This window comes from Lagenorhynchus albirostris, chromosome 5, assembly GCF_949774975.1.
Source record: "Lagenorhynchus albirostris chromosome 5, mLagAlb1.1, whole genome shotgun sequence".
In the NCBI taxonomy this organism is placed as follows: Eukaryota; Metazoa; Chordata; class Mammalia; order Artiodactyla; family Delphinidae; genus Lagenorhynchus; species Lagenorhynchus albirostris.
Window position 1 is genome coordinate 7,294,079 of NC_083099.1, and position 22,901 is coordinate 7,316,979.

The window sequence follows — 22,901 nt, forward strand, 5'->3', positions numbered from 1 at the left end:
AGACGTGTCTCCTTTGTTTTCCAACACACTTCAAGGGTTTATTTTGCATGTAGTTTTGCTGTTGTTGTTGTTGTTTTGTTTTTCACTTTTTGGCTTATGTGTTTCTGACATAAAAGTATTGGTATAATAAAAGGTGGGCACACTGATCATGAAAAAACAGGACTTAAAAATGTTAGAAGTGTTTCAAAAGCACTAGCCCTAATCTTGTAAATGTAATTTGTTACCTCACCAGAAAAGAGGGCGGAAATGCAGTTCTTGGCTTTAGGGAGCTCAATAGAATGCACTGTAGACTCTGGAAGTATGGATATAAAACAGGTCACCAACAAACACTGCCTCCTTCCTGCAGGCCTAGCTCTATGCATCTGGCTGCTGAGTCATTTCGTATGCCATAATATTATCCGACTAACGTATGGGTACAAAAATTAAGCAAGGCACAGAGTTTATCCTTATGAAAGGCAGATATTAAAAGTTGAAATTAAAGAACCTAAGGACTGGGGTGGAACCGTGTGAAATAACACAATTTTCCATAAAATGTATCTCCTCAGCTAAATTTAATTTATATTAAATTCTAAGCAATTAGTCATAATTCTCAAATTCCTCTATTATTCTCTTCTTGTCCACACTTTCCTTTCAAACCCTCTACCCTGCAGATTCCACATACACACAGCCACACGCTTCCCCACAAACACACTTCTTTCTTCCTTCCAATAACTATAAATTTCCATAACTCAACAAAGGAAGGGTGAAAAATCTAAATCATTTGGTCACAGTCCGCATGCTGAAGGAAAAGTAAGCCTAAAGTTAAATTTAAGCAAAAACCTGCATCCCCAAATGCAAAGACGGTAAGTAGACCTTCTTTTAGCTCCAGTAAAAGAATTACCTCCCTTTGGTTCCTTTTAAACTGTTTTCCACATTTACAGAACTAGGCTGCTTAGTTCTGCACATCCCAGGAGGGTTAGCTAATCCTGTACCTGCTATTTACACGATGGCATTCCCATCACTGTGCCAGAGCCCCGGGTCACCGGAGGGACCATTCCTGCAGACGCTCCAAAAGTTGCAGCTGGTACAGCAAATCCTTAAAGCCTCACTCCCAGATAAGGTATTCTGAAGTTGCTACAAAGTACTGATTATTTCTAAGAAAATTACAGCCCACAGTTTCTTTGTGAAAGCTTCCCTTTGGTACACAAAAAAAGAAATAGAATAAAAACTTTCACCACCAAAGGCTTTCATTCTGACTTATAGGCTTCATCCCTAAATTCAATTCTACCACTAATCGAAGAGTTTTTCAAATGTTCATCTCCATTTCTTAATCTCAGCTTCCATCCAAAACCAAGAATTATTTTAACAAAGTAATCTAATTGCTAATTAGTTTCTGTTATTTACATAAAGGTAATATTCAGATTCAACTATTTGCAACATGGGAATTTAAATTTCATATTCTAACCTGTCAGAATCTTTATTTTTTTTTTTAATGTTTCATTGTAACAGTTCAAAATCTTAATCTCCTTTTATTCACCAGCTCATTCACTGAAGTCTTTTATTCAAATCCTTTATTCCCAAGTTACTGTTACTAATCCACAAACAACTGGATAGGATTGAGATGAAATGCAAAAAAAAGAAAGAAAAAAAGAAATTGTATTATGTCAATTCACACATCAACTCTAAATGTATAAGTGGCATGCATACTTAGCAAGGTGGCTAAGGCTGCATCTAAGACTATTATATATATATATATACATATATTTTTTTTTTCTTTTTTCTTTCTTTTTTTTTTTTTTTTTTGCGATATGCGGGCCTCTCACTGTTGTGGCCTCTCCCGTTGCGGAGCACAGGCTCCGGACGCGCAGGCTCAGTGGCCATGGCTCACGGGCCCAGCCACTCCGCGGCATGTGGGATCTTCCCGGACCGGGGCACGAACCCGTGTCCCCTGCATCGGCAGGCGGACTCTCAACCACTGTGCCACCAGGGAAGCCCCTAATTATATATTTTAAACATAAAAATATTTGGGTGAAGAGAAAGAGGTGAAGTGTGACTCTGTTTTAGAATCTGCAGATCTTCCTTTGTCAGAGGAAGGGGTGAAGAGTCATACAGCTTTGAAGATAATTAAATTTTTGATCTTCAATTAGAGTTTCATTTGTTAAGAATCTTCAGTCAGTCTTACTTTTTATGCTTATTTTTAACAAGCCATAAGATAGGCCCACATTAAGGTCATTGGTTTCCACCACCACCCCAGACCTTAGACTTTAAATGATTGGATTCATGACCCATCCTGTCCACACATATTGATAGAATAAAACTCCTTCATATAGTACTGTTTTCTAACATACGCATATTTAGGTCTTTCGAAGTGAGGAGAAAATGTAGTTGGGACAAATGGTCTTTTTAAACTTTTTATGAAATCTTGTTACAATAAAATCTAAAACTGAAGCAATGTTAAAATAGAGTAGTACATTGTGAGGAAGAATCACTGAAGTCTCCGCACTTTCTATTATAAATGTGGTTCTCTTTCAAGATGAGCTTTGCCTTTTTTTTTCTTTTTTTTTCTTTATTTTAAATCAAAACAAGTCCAACAAAGGAAGACCTGCAGATTCTAAAACAGAATCACAGAAGACTAGGCCACATTAACAGCAGAGCAGGGTAACTGGGTGAATCCAAAATATAGTACTGTTCATATTTCCCAGAGTTGATTAAAATAACTCTGTGTGAATGGGGTGGTCGTTCTTAGAGCCACAGGCCATGCATTATGCCACTTGGACATAGTAGCAGTCATATCCATCAAAATCAGGTCTCTCTGCCCCGAGGTCCAGATGCTGGAATGTCCAAACCTACAGAAGCTTCCTGCAGGTTTTAGCAGTGAGAGAGTCCAGCTCGACCATCAGGAACTGAGGAATGGCCACCGAGACTCCCTGAGCAGTGCTTAGCAAACTGTATTATGTATCACAGTCATCTGAAGGGCTTGAAACATACAGATGGCTGAATCCTACCCTCTGAGTTTCACATTCAGTAAGTCTGGGGTAGGTTTTTCTGTTTGTTTGTTTTGCTTTGTTTTGTTTTTTTGCGGTACGCGGGCCTCTCACTGCTGTGGCCTCTCCCGTTGCGGAGCACAGGTTCCGGACGCGCAGGCTCAGCGTCCATGGCCCATGGGCCCAGCCGCTCCACGGCATGTGGGATCCCCCTGGACTGGGGCATGAACCTGTGTCCACTGCATCAGCAGGAGGACTCTCAACCACTGTGCCACCAGGGAAGCCCTGGGGTAGGTTTTGAGAACACATTTCTAGGTAATACTGATGCTGTTGGTCTGGGGACCACACTTTGAGAACAACAGTCCTAGAGAAATGGCAGGGGAGTAGCAAGCCCTACACAGCTTTTGAGGGTGTACAATACAGAGCAGGGTTTCTCAGCTTTGATGTCATGATAGAATCACCTGGGGAACTTTTAATACTCCTAATGCTCAGGCCATAACCCAGACCACTTAACTCCTAATTAGAGGACGGGCAGCCCAGACAGCAGTCTCTTTTAAAGACCCCCCAAGTGATTCCACTTGCAGCCAAGGCTGAGACCCAATGAAGACTCTGTGTCACTGCTTCTCAAACTTGCCTGAACACTGGATTCACTTGGGAAATTTTTTAAAATACTGGTGCCTGGCTCCCACCCCCAGACATTCTGGGCGTCACAGTTTTAAAAGTTCCCAGGTGATTCTAATGTGCAACAAAGTCTGGGAACCACTGGGCCTTCCCTAACTGAAATTTTCACACTGTAAAGGGACAGAAATTGGGAGTTCCCTGCTAGCCTAGTGGTTAGGATTCTGGGCTTTCACTGTCATGGCCTGGGCTCAATCCCTGATCGGGGAACCGAGATCCCACAAGCCGCATGGCATGGCCAAAAATATAAATAAATAAAAAGACAGAAATTGACCTAAGTCATAAAGTTACCATAATCACGTTAGAGCTTTTCCTAAATTCAAGTATTTTAATAATAATTTTTTTATTAAGCAACCACAAATAATTGGAACATGTAGATTATTGGGGATGCATTTCTAAAAGTAAGTTAGGACTATGATTTTCTTTAGGTATAATTCATATACGGAAAATTCATCTTTTTAAATGTACAGTTCTATGAGTGTTGACAAATGCAGCCACCACCACAATCAAGGTCTAGAACAGTTCCATCCCCCTAAAATGTTGTCTTGTGCTCCTTTGAAAGCAGCTTTGATTTGCCAATAAATCAGGATATTCTGCTTAACAGCCTCCTCTATCCCATCCTCCGTGTGTTGCATAATTCTTTCTCTGTCCTGTAAAAAGAGGCTCATGAGAGCATGATGGGAGAGGGGAAAGGGGCCAGGGAGTGTACGGGTGCCCATCTGAGTTGTGATAGGCAAGCTCAGCTACTCAGAGAACATTGAACTAGATATGGGGTCATAATATAAATTATTATCGATGTATCTAGTATTAAAATGGAACTGGGGGAATTCCCTGGCCGGTCCAGTGGTTAGGACTCCATGCTTTCACTGCCAAGGGCATGGGTTCAGTCCCTGGTCGGGGAACTAAGATCCCACAAGTCACAAGGTTAGAAAAAAAAAAGGGGGGAACTGTATCAAATGTGACTAAATTTTAATCTGTAATGCTATGTTTTAAAAAATATGAATAAAAGGGATGATCACCTTTGGAGGATGCTAGGGAACCAGTTCACTATCCTGAAAACTGGAAAGTAAAGGGAAAGAATGAAGCATCCATCCCTGCTTTCTTTTATGAACTGTACCACTGGGTAACCAAATACTACATGGGGGGAGTCTCTCTCAACTGAAGTAGAAGACGCTATGGAGCATTGGAATATCGTCATGTTGCAACTCCTAATGAATTGAGGATAATGAGGTTCAAAGGTAGCTGATGTCAAAAAAATGAGAGAAAACCATGCATTGTGCACCTTTAGAAGGAAAAACAACACCCCCTATGAAATATTTCTGTAAAAAACATAAAGAAATGAAATTTGATTCTGACCAAGCCTCTGCATCCAACTACCAGTTTATAGGTAAAACAGGGAACATAGAAACATGTTAAACTGCACCATGTGGATGCAGTCAGCAAAAGTCGGCCTATAGGAAAGTCCACAGGAGAAATGACCCAGTTCCTTCAACAAATGAATTCTGAGAGACCGAGACACAGATGGATCGGGAATCTATAGTTTAAAAAAGACAGAATATTTACTCTAATCAAGTACAGTATGTGGGCCTTATTTGGATACTAATTCAAACAAACTTTAAAATGTATGATATTTACACAAAAATTGTAAAGGTGAAAACTGAGGATATCTCATTTGAATTTAGATATAGGAACTTAAGGAATCAATGCTATTTCTATAGTATGCTAATGGCATTTTGGTTACATTTTTTAAAAGAGGGACATCTTTTAGAGATATTTACTGAAATATTGATGGATGGAGGGATATGACATCAGAGATTTGCTTCAACATAATACAGTCATGGGGAAAGTGATTGGGGTAGAGGAGAACCAAGACTGGCCATAAGTAAATAATTGTTAAACCTGGATGGTAGACACATAAGGATTCATTATGCTGTTTTGTCTACTTTTTATGTGGTTGAAATTTGCCATGATAAAAAGTTCACAATGAAAACAAAAGGCAAGAAAAATTTGTATGCAAATGTCCATAATAGCATTATTGATAAGAGCCTAAAACTGGAAAAAAAAATCCATCAGTTGGTGAATGGGTTAAAAAAAACTGGTATATCTTCTTTCTATGCCTACAGTAGCCTGATCAATATGGTTTGACTACCCAGAATAGCACCATTCATGAGCTTCCGTGCAAAGACTGAAATGTGAAGATTCTAGGCAGAGCTACCTGCCCCAAAAACGATTCCCACTCTACTCAACATAGTATCCACCAACATTTCATTCTCTGAATGAAAGAGTAGTTCTGGAACTCTGATATATGGACAGCCTTAGGTCCTCCAGCACTCTACATTTAAAGATATTTTGTATGATGTTGCTTTATAACCTCTTCTTTTGCACTGAAAGTTGATGTTTCAAATCCTGTTTCCTTAAATCCCTGGGTAATCCTGGATTACTCAGATGAACTGAAAACACTTGGGCATTACCTGGATGTCTAAACAACTTAATCAGTGACAAAATAAAAGACCCTTAAAGGAGAAGTTATTTGGGGGGATTTCAGAGAGCATTAAGGGAAACATATTTTATTGTGAAGATGGGAGTTCTCAGGACCTCTCAAAAAAGAAAAGATAGCATCAGACACATTAATACACAAGGTTCCCAGAAAAAAACATGGTTAATAAATACACATTTTTGGAACTTCCCTGGTGGCGCAGTGGTTAAGTATCTGCCTACCAATGCAGGGGACACGGGTTCGAGCCCAAGTCTGGGAAGATCCCACATGCTGCGGAGCAACTAAACCCGTGCGCCACAACTACTGAGCCTGCGCTCTAGAGCCCTTGAGCCACAACTATTGAGGCCACGTGCCACAACTACTGAAGGCTGTGCACCTAGATCCCATGCTCCGCAGCAAGAGAAGCCACTGCAATGAGAAGCCCACACACCACAAAAAAGAGTAGTCCCGTCTCTACACAACTAGAGAAAGCTCACGTGCAGCAGTGCAGCCAAAAATAAATAAATAAATAAATTTATTAAGTAAATAATGTTTCCATTCACCATATTCTTTGGAATTATCTTCTCTCTAAATACCATCAACAATGCCATCAGAAAGATACAAAATCAATCAGCAGGACCATATCTGCTTATATTCATGACTAAATGAGTTCATAAATATGGTGGAGGGTAAGTTTTAATATATATAACACAGTAATAAATATATTGTAAAAACTCAAATCCCTACATCAATACCTATTTATAAAACTGTAAGATGCATTTAATATTATATCTCAACAAGCATGCTTGCTTGTGAATGCAAAGGCAAGTTCAACTTGATTTCCATTGGGCAATCGCCCATTTTCCAGCCATGGCAGTTCAAGGACATTCCAGTGTTATTTCCATTGCAGAATTCAATCAATCAGCATTATATCTAATCCACATAGCAACATTAAACAAAGCTATTAAACAAAGCTTCTTGCTCTGATATTAACAGTGGAAATATAGAACTGCTCCTCATTTCCCAGTTAATTTAAGACAGGATAGGTTAGCATCTTCCGGAAAAGTGCAAAAAAAAAAAAAAAAGGCAGATCAGAGACCAAGGCAGCCAAGGCCTGGGAATCTAAACACTTTCAGAGTCTACCTGTCCCCTTCCTTCCCAGGCCTGGATTCCCAACTTTAGGAGTTGACTAGCTATTCTGTCTTCAATTTCTAAACAACTACTTTTTCTACATCCTCTTTCTCTGAAATTAATTATTGGCTCTGCATATTTTAATAAGATGAATTAAGGTAGATTCTTGTTTTAGGGACTAGATTGAGAATTTTGCCGTCTACCTGCAGAGGTGCCCCTGAGGGTTGAACTTACTGCTTGAGGAATGTTCTCAGTCAGAATAAACATATGGTATAGGGTGCTGTTTCTTAGCAGGAAGCTGCTGTCAACAACTCATAGGGACCTGTCGGCAGGGCTCAGCACAGGAGGTGAAACCATGGGTAACACTGGCTAGCTACATTCCCCCGGGAACAAGTAGAGGGTAATGTTTCTGCCCACTGCTCGCAGCAGCTCTGCATGTTAAACAAATGCAACTTCTCTCCAAAAAGGGACTTTGCCTGTGAGTTAACATGAAGACATCAAAAGTGAAACTGCGCAAGTTCTGTACACAAGGGTCAGCAGGAGCTTGTTAACACGCAAACGTCAACATTTAAGCAAAGTGGAAGCTCCTTAGGCAAAATCCAGAAATAAATACCTAAATCCAAGCATGTTCACTTATTATGTTACAGGAAACTATATTACAAGTTTTACAAGTTATATGGCAGCAGTAGTTTCAATATGAAATTAAAAAGATAAATCACTGGGTCTGAATAGATTTTCTGAGACTTTAGTGTACAAAGGAGGGTGAGTGTAGCTGAAAACTGCCGGTGCAAAAACTAATAATAATAAATTTAAATGTAATGTAAATAAACTTGTCACTTCTGTAAAGAGGGCCTGCCTGCTCCCATGCACTGATATGTATAAGCACAATGTGGACACTGCTTTCTATGGGAACAAGAATACAAATCGAACCTATAACTGTGTCAACCCATAATGGTCATGCAGTGGGTCATAATTTAAAATAGCAACCTGGGGCTTCCCTGGTGGTGCAGTGGTTGAGAGTCCGCCTGCCGATGCAGGGGACACGGGTTCGTGCCCCGGTCCGGGAGGATCCCACATGCCGCGGAGCAGCTGGGCCCGTGAGCCATGGCCGCTGAGCCTGCGCATCCGGAGCCTGTGCTCCGCAGCAGGAAAGGCCACAGCAATGAGAGACCCGCGTACCACCAAAAAAAAAAAAAAAATAGCAACCTGTATTCTTTGCTCAAATAGGAATTAATTTAAAAAGGTACATGAGCACAGTTTTGATATAACTATGTTAATAAAATAACTGGTAAGGATGAGTGAAGTTCAATCATACATGTGGTGGATTTAAAACATGTTAGTAATTTCATTGAAACTCCTCCCTTGAAAATTTAGAGCCTAATTCTCCACCACTTGTATGTAGTGACTTGCTTTGAATAAATAGAATGTTGTAGGGACTTCCCTGGTGGTCCAGTGCTTGAGACTCCACACCTCCACTGCAAGGGGCACAGTTTCAATCCCTGGTCTGGTAACAAAGATCCCTCATGCCACGCGGTGCGGCCAAAAAACATAAAAAAGAATGTTGTGGAAATAATGCCATGTTAATTCTGTGGTTAAGTCATGAAAAGGGTGGCTTCTACCTGGGTCTCTTTCTGTCTTGGATTACTCCCTCTGGGGGAAGTCAGCAACCATGTAATAAGGACACTCAAGCAGCTTTGTGGAAAAGCCCACATGGGGAGAAACTGAGGCCTCCCACCAACAACCGGCCTCATGAGTAAACCACCTCGGAACTGTATCATACAGCCCCAGCCAACATTTAACTACAGGCTCACGAGAGACCAAGCCAAAACAGCCAAGCTAAGTTACTCTTGAATTCCGGACCCACAGAAAGAGTGAGATGATAAATACTTATTGCTGTTTTAAACACATCCAAGGCTGTGACTGCAGTGTTCAGAAGAACACTGGCCTCTTGGGACCAGGGGCCTTTTCTATAAGAACCGCCATCCAGCAGCTTAACAACAGAGACCTTGGGGGCATTTTAGTGATTCTCAGGGAAGTCATCAACAGCGGCCTTCCTCAGGCTTGAATTGCAGGCACAGCCGAACATTTTCACCAGCAATCACCCCAAAAGTATCAGTTTCAGACTCACTTTAAACCTGGCTGCAATGTTAAGAACAAAGTGTTTGCTAAGCTAAGGTTTGTACAGAGACCACAGAACACCGAAGTTAGGAATGCCCTACAAAATCGAACTATATTTTCCAACAATATTGTTACAGCACTTTAAATAAGTTACAACAAAACTACAAAAATCATATTCACCAGGACACATCTGTTAAACAGAAGCATCACTTCGGGTTAGCACACAGTATAGTGAATTCTAGCTTTCTCCTTTAGTCGTAAGCACCATCCACACACACACACACACACACACACACACACACACACACACACACACACACACACACACACACACACACACACACACACACACACTGCTGTCCACAAATACGCTGAAAACCAGGAAGCATACCCACAACTTGAGGATTTGCCCTTTGCTAAGGGGCTGCCTCCACACAGGTGTCACTGCCCGAGGTCTCCTGGTCTTTGTGTATCTATCCCTGACCCTCTGTCTACAGCTCAGGTCTAAAATATTTCCTTCTGACCCCGAGTTCCCCATGTCGTGCAAGCTGAGCTCTGCCTTGACTTCATATGCGGCCGTGCACATGTGAGCTTCCAAGCACTGGCTGGCCTGGATCTCTCTGAAGGCTGCCGGGCTGGAGGGGAGGATGGAGGGTGGGTCGTACTAAAGAGGCTGGCTTACTGTTCCCCCCTACCACCCCAGGAAACACTGTTCCCTTCCAAAGTGAAAGAACTGCATGGGGAGCAGCAAGGAAATTAATTATTGGCCTTTTCTTGGGGCCCCTCAGGAGGCTGGGTGAGCCTCAGGCCTGGCCCTGCGTCCCCACACCCCGCTCCTCTCTCCCTCTAGAAGCCCCTTTGCAAGTTGCGTCTCAGAGGCTCTGTGGCTCACGCTGGGGCGAGGTCATCCCAGGGGAGGGCACTGGGTCTGGAGTCCACCCTCCGTCTCCACTTCCACCTCTGTTTCCGGTTCCGGTAGGAAGCCCCGGCTCAGAGAGTTCTCAGGAAAGGTATTGCCAGGCTTTCAGCCTGGGTGCCGGCTTCCCCACAACTTGGCAGCACACTAAAAGCACTCTCTCCACCCTTCTGCCCATGTTTTTAATCAGATTGGGTTTTTCCTACTGAGTTGTGAGTTCTTTATATATTGGGTGGGCCAAGATTCATGTGCTTTTTTCCATAAGATTGCTCTAGTAGCACTTACTTGCCTTTAACTTCATTCGAAACAATTATGTTAGATTGTATGTGACAGCTGTCATATCAGCGTGCATTCAAAAAAAGACTTACCAACATTGGTGAATTTTGGGGCTTCCCTGGTGGCGCAGTGGTTGAGAGTCCGCCTGCCGAATCAGGGGACACAGGTTCGTGCCCCAGTCCGGGAGGATCCCACATGCCGCGGAGCGGCTGGGCCCGTAAGCCATGGCCGCTGAGCCTGCGCGTCAGGAGCCTGTGCTCCGCAATGGGAGAGGCCACAGCAGTGAGAGGCCCGCGTACAGCAAAAAAAAAAAAAAAAAAAAAAAAAAAAATTGGTGAATTTTTGTGTAGCCATTTTAGTATTGAAGATGGAAGAAAAAAAGCAAAGTTTTTGGCATATTATGCTTTATTATTTCAAGAAAGGTAAAAATACAACCAAAACGGAAAAAAAAGTTAAGATTTGCGCAGTGTATGGAGAAAGTGCTGTGACGATCGAACATGTCAAAAGTGGTTTGCAAAGCTTCCTGCTGGAGATTTCTTGCCGGTTGAAGTTGATAGCAATCAAATCGAAAACAATAATTGAGGACAATCAACGTTATACCATGCGGGAGATAGCCGACATACTCAAAATATCCAAATCAAGCGCTGAAAATCATTTGCACCCACTTGCTTATGTGAATCACTTTGATGCTTGGGTTCCACATAAGGTAAGTGAAAAAAACCTTCTTGACTGTATTTCCGCCTGTGATTCTCTACTGAAACATAATGAAAACGTTCCGTTTTTAAAACAAATTGTGATGAGCGATGAAAAGTGGATACTGTACAATAATGTGGAATGGAAGAGGTCGTGGGGCAAGTGAAATGAACCACCACCAACCACACCAAAGGCCAGTCTTCATCCCAAGAAAGTGATGCTGTGTATATGGTGGGATTGGAAGGGAGTCCTCTATGATGAGTTCCTTCCGGAAAACCAAAAAATTAATTCCAAAAAGTACTGATCCCAATTAGACCAGCTGAAAGCAGCACTCTGAAAAGTGTCCAGAATTAGTCAACAGAAAATGCATGATCTTCCATCAGGATAATGCAACACCGCGTCTTTCTTTGATGACCAGGCAAAAACTGTTACAGCTTGGTTGGGAAGTCCTGATTCATCCACCGTATTCACCAGACATTGCACCTTCAGATTTCCATTTATTTCAGTCTTCACAAAATTCTCTTAATGGAAAAAATTTCAATTCCCTGGAAGACTGTAAAAGGCACCTGGAAGAGTTCTTTGCTCAAAAAGAAAAAAGGTTTTGGGAAGATGGAATTATGAAGTTGCCTGAAAAATGGCAGAAGGTAGTGGGACAAAAGTGTGAATATATTGTTCAATAAAGTTCTTGGTGAAAATGAAAAATGTGTCTTTTATTTTTATTTAAAAAAACGAAGGCACTTTTTGGCTCATCCAATATTTTAGCTATTAACCCCTTATGAGGTATATGACTTGCAAATATTTTCTCCCATTTCATAAGTTGCCATTTCACTATGTAGATGATTTCCTTAGCTGCACAGAGCTTTTCAGTTGGTAGTCCCACTTTTTTTATTTTTGCTTTTGTTGCCTTTCCTTTTTGGCACCAAACCCAGAAAAATCCTTCTCAAGATTAACATCAAGGAGTTTACTGCCCATGTTTTCTTCTAGGAGTTTTATGGTTTCAGGTCTTATGTTCAAGTCTTTAATCCATTTGGAGTTAATTTTTGTGTATGGTGTAAGATAGAGGTTCAATTTCACTATTTTGCATGTAGCTGTCCAATTTTCCCAACACCGCTTATTGAAGACTATCCTTTCCCCATTGTATATTCTTTTGTGTGTGTGTGTGTGTGGTACGTGGGCCTCTCACTGTTGTGGCCTCTCCCGTTGCGGAGCACAGGCTCCAGACACACAGGCTCAGTGGCAATGGCTCATGGGCCCAGCCACTCCATGTCATGTGGGATCTTCCCGGACCGGGGCACGAACCCGTGTCCCCTGCATCAGCAGGCAGATTCCCAACCACTGTGCCACCAGGGAAGCCCAGCCCATTGTATATTCTTGGCTCTTTTGTCATAAATTAATTGACCATATGTGTATGGATTTATTTCTGGGCTCTCTATTCTGTTCCATGGATCTATGTGTCTGTTTTTATGCCAGTGCTGTACTGTTTTGATTACTATAGCTTTGTAATATAATTTTAAATCAGGGAGCATGATGCCTCCAGCTGTATTCTTCTTTCTCAAGATTGCTTTGGCTATTCAGGGTCTTTTGTGGATCCATACAAATTTTAGGATTATTTGTTCTATTTCTGTAGAAAATGCCATTGGAATTTTGATAGGGATTGCATCAATTCTGTGTATTTCTTTGGGTAGTACAGACATTCTAACAATGTATCAATACTTTATACTTCCAATCCATGAGCACAAAATATGTTTCCGTTTATTTATATTTTTCAATGTCTTTCATCAATGTCTTACAGTTTTCAGTACACAGAACTTTCACCTCCTTGGTTAAATTTATTCCTAAATATTTTATTCTTTTTGATTTAAATAGGATTATTTTCTTAATTCTCTTTCTGATAGTCCATTATTAGTGTATAGAAACACAACTAATTTTTGTATATTGATTTTTTATCTTGCAATTTTACTGAATTCTTCTATTAGTTCTAGCAGTTTTTAAGTGGAATCTTTAGGGTATTCTATAAATTGCCCTGAAAAGGTAATTTTGAGTTTGTATTTATGATGTCATCTGCAAGTAGATACAGTTTTACTTCTTCCTTTTCAATTTGGATGCCTTTTATTTCTTTTTCTGGCCTAACTGCTCTAGCTAGAATTTCTAGTACCGTGTTAAATAAAAGTAGTGAGAGAGGGCATTCTTGTCTTGTTCTTTTTTTCTTTGCAGTACACGGGCCTCTCACTGTTGTGGCCTCTCTGGAGCACAGCCTCCAGACACGCAGGCTCAGTGGCCATGGCTCACGGACCCAGCCTCTCCGCGGCATGTGGGATCTTCCCAGACCGGGGCACGAACCCGTGTCCCCTGCATCAGCAGGTGGACTCACAACCACTGTGCCATGAGGGAAGCCCCTTGTCTTGTTCTTGATCTTAGAGGAAAAGCTTTCAAATTTTCCCTGTTGAGTATAATGTTTGCTATGGGCTTGTCATATATGGTCATTATTATGTTGAGGTATGTTCCCACTATACCAAGTTTGTTGAGTTTTTATCATGAATTGATGCTGAATTTTGTCAAGTGCTTTTTCTTCATCTATTGAGATGGCCATATAATTTGTGTCCTTCATTTTGTTAATGTGGTATATCACATTGATTGATTTGCAGGTGTTGAACCATTCTTGCATCATCCCTGGAATAAATTCCACTTGATTATGGCATATGACCCTTTCAACATTTGAATTTACCTTTTAAAAAAATGTTTTTAACACATGCTGATTTAGTCTCCTGAACTTTCATATATGCTATAACCTGTGGCTAGAATGGTTCCTCCATAACCTTCAGGATAAAAATCCAAGATATTTAGCATAACATAAAAATTCATCCATGACCAAGCCCTACCTGGTTATATGGTGGCTCCACTACTCCCACATTCAGATGACTGTCCATCACACATCCTTAATTTTCCTGCTCAGATATCATCTCCTCTTCAAGACTTCTGTAATCACCTAGGGATTTATAAGCAAAGAGATGTGACATTTTAGGTAAATGAACAGCATTTGGTAAGCCTCTATTTCTGGAAAGAGCCAGGCATGTCTGCAGTACTCAAGTCTGGTGTGGCTGAAAACAAAGTGAGAGAGTTTTGAGAGATGATCGTCTCAATCCATGCCTGGTCTAAAGCCAAGGAGAAGCCATCAATGTGATTTATTGCTGAATGGAGAATGGAGGAAATAGATTATAGGTAGATCACAGGAGATATATAGGGAGACTATGATAGGAGTCTGTTGCAATGGTTCAGATGAAAGACGATGATGAAACCTTGGACCAGGTTGTTTGCAGTAAAGATTTTTAAACTAGCAAATAAAGTGGATGTAGTAAAAGACATTTGGAAGGTCAAATAAACAGCCTTAGATGATAAGTTGAATAAACAGAAGAAGAGGTGGAGACATCTAGGAGGATGCCTGAGTTTCTCCCCTAGAGAGCAGGACAGCTTATGGTGTCACTCATAGAGAGAATACAGGAAGAGAAGCAGGACTTCTGAACCTCAGCATCATACCCTTTGAAAATATAACCTTGAAAATAAAAGAAATGATAACTCATTTTCTAGAGCAAGAACAATTCTGGAACATAGCTAATTACACACACAAAAGCTAAATTTTCTGGGTGGGATATTTTAGTCCAGTGGTGAGCAATCCATTAAAATCAAACGACTGCCTCATGATATCTGCAGACAATGAACTCTAGAGAAAGGAGAATAGCTAAGCAGACTGAACAATACCAATGATAAGGGCTCATCCTAGCTCAGATGATAGCACCATGTGGGCTTTTCAAATGACTTTATTCCTGTTCCTGTATGTGAAAAGAGCATGTGAAAAAGGAATCATGAATAGGAGCCTTAGGAAAGATATATTTAATCCTTCTAACCTGATATTTCATCTTTGATATTATTCATTCCAGTATGGATTTTTATTTTCTTGAACTATCCAATTTGGCTATCTACCTTCATTATATCACCCAAATAATTACAAAGTGTCCTCATCAGTTTGTTATGTTTTTATGACTTTATGACTGAAAGTTCCTTTTCTATCAGACATTCTTTCCATTTTTAATTCTAATTCCTATATATTTAAGATGCAGGCCTCCCCAGTTTTTCGCAACTAAGAACATCTTGTTGGGCAATTGCCTTGAAAAGGTTATTTTATTTTATTTTATTTTATTTTATTTACTTATTTATTAATTTAGGGCTGCATTGGGTCTTCGTTGCTGCGTGCAGGCTTTCTCTAGTTGTGGCGAGCAGGGGCTACTCTTCGTAGCGGTGTGTGGGCTTCTCATTGTGGTGGCTTCTCTTGTTGTGGAGCACAGGCTCTAGGCACATGGGTCTCAGTAGTTGTGGCATGTGGGCTCAGTAGTTGTGGCTCGTGGGCTCTAGAGCACAGACTTAGTAGTTGTAATGCACAGGCTTAGTTGCTCTGCGGCATGAGGGATCTTCCTGGACCAGGGCTCAAACCCATGTCCCCTGCAATGGCAGGCGGATTCTTAACCATTGTGCTGCCAGGGAAGCCCTGAAAAGGTAGCTTTAAATTGGTATTTATGATGAATATTATTTGAGTGTTTTGTATCACTGTTAGGCTAGTAATAACTCAAAATTAATTATAAAAATAGTAGCTCAAAAAAATTAGAATAGACTAAAAAGAGAAAAATAATGAGCACAATTGAGAATGGATTAACATTCAAGGACTAAGTTATTCTCTGGGATGAGAACGCAAAAAAAGCCATAGAGCTTTTTCATGGTTTCCTTGTATACTGACTCCTAACATTATTTGTATGTAGCCTTCTTAGGGGACTTCTGACTTTAGGACCCAAAGCTAGTCTTTTGGGATTAACATATAAATACTACTATACATGAAATAGATAACTAATAAGAAAATGCTGTATAGCACAAGGAACTCTACTCAATACTGTGTAATGGCCTGTATGGGAAAAGAATCTAAAGAAAAAAAGGGGGGGAGTGAATATATGTATAACTGATTCACTTTGCTGTACACCTGAAACTAATGCACTATTGTAAATCAACTATACTCCAATAAAAATTAAGAAAATAAATAAATAAATAATAAAAATTAGAAAAAAGAAAAAGCATACAGCAGATCGATGAGCACTTTCTTATTCAAAAATAAATTTTAGCATTTTAATTAACAGTAAGCCAGATGCTTTGATCTTTTCCCTCAGAATGAGAAATGTACATTTTTAACCTAGGTTTTTTGTATTAGCTGAATGCTTGGTCATAGTAATAACAATAACTAACATTTATTGAGATCTCACTCCGTACATCCTTCGATGGCTACATGCTTCTATTAGATACTCATTTTATTTTCACAAGATTATGAGGTAGCTATAATTATACCCATTATAGAGATGAATGAATGGAGACAAAGAGCATTTGAATGACTGTCCTAATGTCACCCATGCTAGGTAGGAAATAGGAGACCAGTATTCAAAGTCAGTTCTATTTGGGTCCAAAGTTCATGCTCTTACTATCCACTATAGTATGCTGTTTTAGTTGCCTTGGATTTCACAAACAATCTGTATAGCTACTCTTTCTGAGGCTTTTAATCATATAATACAAGTTAGTCAATATTTTATAGATCTGCCAATATTTCTCTTCCCTTTATTTTCAGTTTTCAAGTCACATTCTGCTCTATATTTTATCTGTTAAGGTTAGCACATCATTCTTATACTTCTGCCTTTTGTGTTTCCAGGAAGATAGATGATATCTTGTCATAAAGATATCATTGAAATTGAAATAGTTTGATAGAAACTGAATGTATAAGTTGAAATTTATGATCCCTCTGTTGCTTGTATATATTCAACTTTATACTATTATGTAGACTACAACTTGTTTCGTTGTGATTTACTTTGCACTCTATTTTTTTTAATTGCGGTATAGTTGTTTTACAAAGTTGTGTTAGCTTCTGCTGTACAGTGAAGTGAATCAACTATAAGTATATATATATCCTTTTTTTTGCATTTCCTTCCCATTTAGGTCACCACAGAGCATTGAGTAGAGTTCCCCGTCCTATACAGCAGGTTCTAATTAGTTATCTATTTTATACATATTAGTGTATGCATGTCAATCCCAATCTCCCAATTCATCCCACCTCCTATTTCCCCCCTTGGTGTCCATACTTTTGTTCTCTGCATCTGTGTCTCTATTTCGGCCTAGCAAAAAGGTTCATCTATACTATTTTCTAGATTCCATATACATGCATTAATATACAATATTTGTTTTTCTCTTTCTGACTTACTTCACTCTGTATGACAGTCTCTAGGTCCATCCACATCACTACAAATGACCCAAAATTGTTCCTTTTTATGGCTGAGTGATATTCCACTGTATATATGTACCACATCTTCTTTGTACATTCATCTGTCCATGGGCATTTAGGTTGCGTCCATGACCTGGCTATTGTAATTGTAAACAGTGCTGCAATGAACATTGGGGTGCACTGCCTTTTTTTTTAACATCTTTAATGGAGTATAATTGCTTTACAATTTTTTATTTGTTTCGGCTGTATAACAAAGTGAATCAGCTATATGTATACATATATCACTATATCCTCTCCCTCTTGCGTCTCCCTCCCACCCTCCCTATCCCACACCTCTAGGTGGTCACAAAGCACAGAGCTGATTTCCCTGTGCTATGCAGCTTCTTCCAAATAGCTATTTTACATTTGGTAGTGTATATATGTCAATGCTACTCTCTCAATTTGTCCCAGCTTACCCTTCAGCATCCCTGTGTCCTCAAATCCATTCTCTACCTCTGTGTCTTTATTCCTATACTGCCCCTAGGTTCATCAAAACCTTTTTTTTTTTTTTTTTTAGATTCCATATATATGTGTTAGCATAGGGTATTTGTTTTTCTCTTTCTGACTTACTTCACTCTGTAGGACAGACTCCAGGTCCATCCATCTCACTACAAATAACTCAATTTTTTTTCTTTTTATGGCTGAGTAATATTCCATTGTATATATGTACCACATCTACTTTATCCATTCATCTGTCAATGAGAACTTAAGTTGCTTCCATGTCCTGGCTATTGTAAATAGGGCGCAGTGAACATTGTGGTACATGACTCTTCTTGAATTATGGTTTTCTCAGGGTATAGGCCTGGTAGCGGGATTGCTGGGTCGTATGGTAGTTCTAGTTTAGTTTATTGAGGAACCTCCATATAGTTCTCCATAGTGGCTGTATCAATTTACATTCCCACCAACAGTGCAAGAGGGTTCCCTTTTCTCCACACCCTCTCCAGCATTTATTCTTTGTCGATTTTTTGATCATGGCCATTCTGACTGGTGTGAGGTGATATCTCATTGTAGTTTTGATTTGCATTTCTGTAATGATTAATGATGTTGAGCATTTTTGCATGTGTTTGTTGGCAAGATGTATATCTTCTTTGGAGAAATGTCTATTTAGGTCTTCTGCCCATTTTTGGATTGGGTTTTTCGGTTCTTTTGTTATTAAGCTGCATGAGCTACTTGTAAATTTTGGAGATTAATCCTTTGTCAGTTGCTTCATTTACAAATATTTTCTCCCATTCTTTGGGTTTTCTTTTCATCTTGTTTATGGTGGTCTTTTCATTTTGCTTATGGTTTCCTTTGTGGTGCAAAAGCTTTTAAGTAACATTAGGTCCGATTTGTTTATTTTTGTTTTTATTTCCATTTCTCTAGGAGGTGGGTCAAAAAGGATCTTGCTGTGATTTATGTCATAGAGTGTTCTGCCTACGATTTCCTTTAAGGGTTTTATAGTGTCTGGCCTTACATTTCGGTCTTTAATCCATTTTGAGTTAATTTTTGTGTGTGGTGTTAGGGAGTGTTCTAATTTCATTCTTTTACATGTAGCTGTCCAGTTTTCCCAGCACCACTTATTGAAGAGGCTGTCTTTTCTCCATTGTATATTCTTCCTTCCTTTATCAAAGATAAGGTGACCATATGTGTGTGGGTTTATCTCTGGGCTTTCTATCCTGTACCATTGATCTATATTTCTGGTTTTGTGCCAGTAACATAGTGTCTTGATTACTATAGCTTTGTAGTATAGTCTGAAATCTGGGAGCCTGATTATTCCAGCTACATTTTTCTTTCCCAAGAATGCTTTGGCTATTCGGGGTCTTTTGGGTTTCCATACAAATTGCAAAATTTTTTGTTCTACTTCTAGGAAAAATGCCACTGGTAGTTTGATAGAGATTGCATTGTATCTGTAGATTGCTTTGGGTAGTATAGCCATTTTCACAATGTTGATTCTTCCAATCCAATAACATGGTATATCTCCCCATCTGTTTGTATCATCTTTGATTTCTTGCATCAGTGTCTTATAGTTTTCTGCATAAGGTCTTTTGTCTCCTTAGGTAGGTTCATTCCTAGGTATTTTATTCTTTTTGTTGCAATGGAAAATGGGATTGTTTCCTTAATTTCTCTTTCAGATTTTTCATCATTAGTGTATAGGAATGCAAGAGATTTCTGTGCATTATTTTTGTATCCTGCTACTTTACCAAATTCATTGATTAGCTCTACTAGTTTTCTGGTAACATCTTTAGGATTCTCAATGTATAGTATCAAGTCATCTGCAAACAGTGACAGTTTTACTTCTTTTCCAATATGGATTCCTTCTATTTCTTTTTCTTCTCTGATTGCTGTGGCTAAAACTTCCAAAACTATGTTGAATAATAGTGGTGAGAGTGGGCAAACTTGTCTTGCTCCTGATCTCAGTGGAAAGTTTCAGTTTTTCACTATTGAGCACGATGTTGGCTGTGGGTTTGTCATATATGGCCTTTATTATGTTGAGGTAAGTTCCCTCTATGCCTGCTTTCTGGAGGGTTTTTTTCATAAATGGGTGTTGAATTTTGTCAAAAGTTTTTCTTCATCTATTGAGATGATCATATGGTTTTTATCCTTCAATTTGTTAATATGGTGTATCACATTGATTGATTCGCATATGTTGAAGAATCCTTACATTCTGGGATAAACCCCATTTGATCATGCTGTATGATCTGTTTAATGTGCTTTTGGATTCTGTTTGGTAGTATTTTGTTGAAGATTTTTGCATCTATGTTCATCAGTGATATTGGCCTGTAGTTTTCTTTTTTTGTGACATCTTTGTCTGGTTTTGGTATCACAGTGATGGTGGTCTCAAAGAATGAGTTTGGGAGTGTTCCTCCAGTGCTATATTTTGGAAGAGTTTGAGAAGGATAGATGTTAGCTCTTCTCTAAATGTTTGATAGAATTCACCTGTGAAACCACTGATCCTGGATTTTGTATGTTGAAAGTTTTTTTTATTCCCTTATTTTTGGCTGTGGTGGGTCTTCATTGCAGCATGCAGGCTTTCTCTAGATGTGGCAAGCAGGGGCTACTCTTCATTGTGGTGTGCGGGCTCCTCATTGCAGTAGCTTCTCTTGTTGTAGAGCACAGGCTCTAGGCATGTGGGCTTCAGTAGTTGTGGCATATGGGCTCAGTAGCTGTGGCTCATGGGCTCTACAGCACAGGTTCAGTAGTTGTGGTACATGGACTTAGTTGCTCCTTGGCATGTGGGATCTTCCTGGACCAGGGCTCGAACCCATGTTCCCTGCATTGCCAGGTGGATTCTCAACCACCACACCACCAGGGAAGTGCAGTTGGAAGATTTTAATCACAGTTTCAATTTCAGTGCTTGTGATTGGTCTGTTTATATTTTCTATTTCTTCCTTGTTCAATCTTGGAAGGTTGTGCTTTTCTAAGAATTTGTCCATTTCTTCCAGGTTGTTCATTTTATTGGCATACAGTTGCTTGTAGTAATCTCTCATGATCCTTTGTTTTTCTGTAGTGTCAGTCGTTACTTCTCCTTCTTCATTTGTGTTTTGAGTTCTCCATTTTTTTCTTGATGAGTCTTTCTAATGGTTTATCAATTTTGTTTATCTTCTGAAAGAACAAGCTTTTAGTCTGTTGGGTTTTTTTTGGATTTTTTTGTTGTTCATTTTCTAATTGCTTTAGGTGTTAGGTTAGGTTGGTTGTATGAGATTTTTCTTGTTTCTTGAGGTAGGATAGTATGGCTATAAATTTTCCTGTTAGAACTGCTTTTGCTGCATCCCATAGGTTTTGGGTCATTGTGTTTTCATTGTCATTTATTTCTAGGTATTTTTTGATTTCCTCTTTGATTTATTCAGTGATCTCTTGGTTATTTAGTTCTGTATTGTTTAGCCTCTATGAGTTTGTATTTTTTACAGATTTTTTCTTGTAATTGATGTCCAGTCTCATAGGGTTGTGGTCAGAAAATATACTTGATATGATTTCAATTTTCTTAAATTCCCGAGGCTTGATCTGTGATGCAAGATATGATCTATCCTGGAGAATGTTCCATGAGCATTTGAGAAGAAAATGTATTCTGTTGTTTTTGGGTGGAATGTCCTATGAATATCAATTAAGTCCATGTGGTCTACTGTGTCATGTAAAGCTTGTGTTTCCTTATTTATTTTCATTTTGGATGATCTGTCTATTGGTGAAAGTGGGGTGTTAAAGTCCCCTACTATTATCATGTTGCTGCCAATTTCCCCTTTTATGGCTGTTAGCATTTGCCTTATGTATTGAGGTGCTCCTACATTGGGTGCATAAATATTTACAATTGTTATATCTTCTTCTTGGATTGATCCCTTGATCATTATGTAGTGACCATCTTCGTCTCTTGTAATAGTCTTTATTTTAAAGTCTATTTTGACTGATATGAGTATTGCCACTCCAGCTCTCTTTTGATTGCCATTTGCATGGAATAGCTCTTTCCATTCCCTCACTTTCAGTCTCTATGTGTTCCTAGGTCTGAATTGGGTCTCTTGTAGACAGCATACATATGGGTCTTGCATTTGTACCCATTCAGCTAGTCCTTGTCTTTCGGTTGGAGCATTTAATCCATTTACATTTAAGGTAATGATCAATATGTATGTTCCTATTACCATTTTCTTAATTGTTTTGGGTTTGCTATTGTAGAACTTTTCCTTCTCTTGTGTTTCCTGCCTATAGAAATTCCTCTAGCATTTGTTGTAAGGCTGGTTTTGTGGTGCTGAATTCTCTTAACTTTTGCATCTCTTAACCTTTTTATGTCTGTAAAGGTTTTAATTTCTCCATCGAATCTGAATGAGATCCTTGCTGGGTAGAGTAATCTTGGTTGTAGGTTTTTCCCTTTCATCACTTTAAATGTGTCCTGCCACTCCCTTCTGGCTTGCAGAGTTTCTGCTGAAAGATCAGATGTTAACCTTATGGAGATTCCCTTGTATGTTATTTGTTGCTCTTCCCTTGCTGCTTTTAATATTTTTTCTTTGTACTTAATTATTTTTTGTGTGTATGGTACACGGGCCTCTCACTGTTGTGGCCTCTCCTGTTGCAGAGCACAGGCTCTGGACGCACAGGCTCAGTGGAATGGCTCACAGGCCCTGCCATTCCATGGCATGTGGGATCTTCCCGGACTGGGGCATGAACCCATGTCCCCTACATTGGCAGGCAGACTCTCAACCACTGCACCACCAGGGAAGCCCTGTACTTAATTTTTGATAGTTTGATTAACATGTGTCTTGGTGTGTTTCTCCTTGGATTTATTCTGTATGGGACTCTCTGCACTTCCTGGACTTGATTGACATTATCCTTCCCAATATTAGG

General features: G+C 39.6%; 1 pseudogene; it reads left to right on the top strand.

The window, feature by feature from the left end:
- Positions 1-985: 985 nt before the first annotated feature.
- The window catches only part of LOC132520791 (nuclear receptor subfamily 2 group C member 2-like), a 104,017-nt pseudogene continuing 82,101 nt past the window's right edge, over positions 986-22,901 (top strand).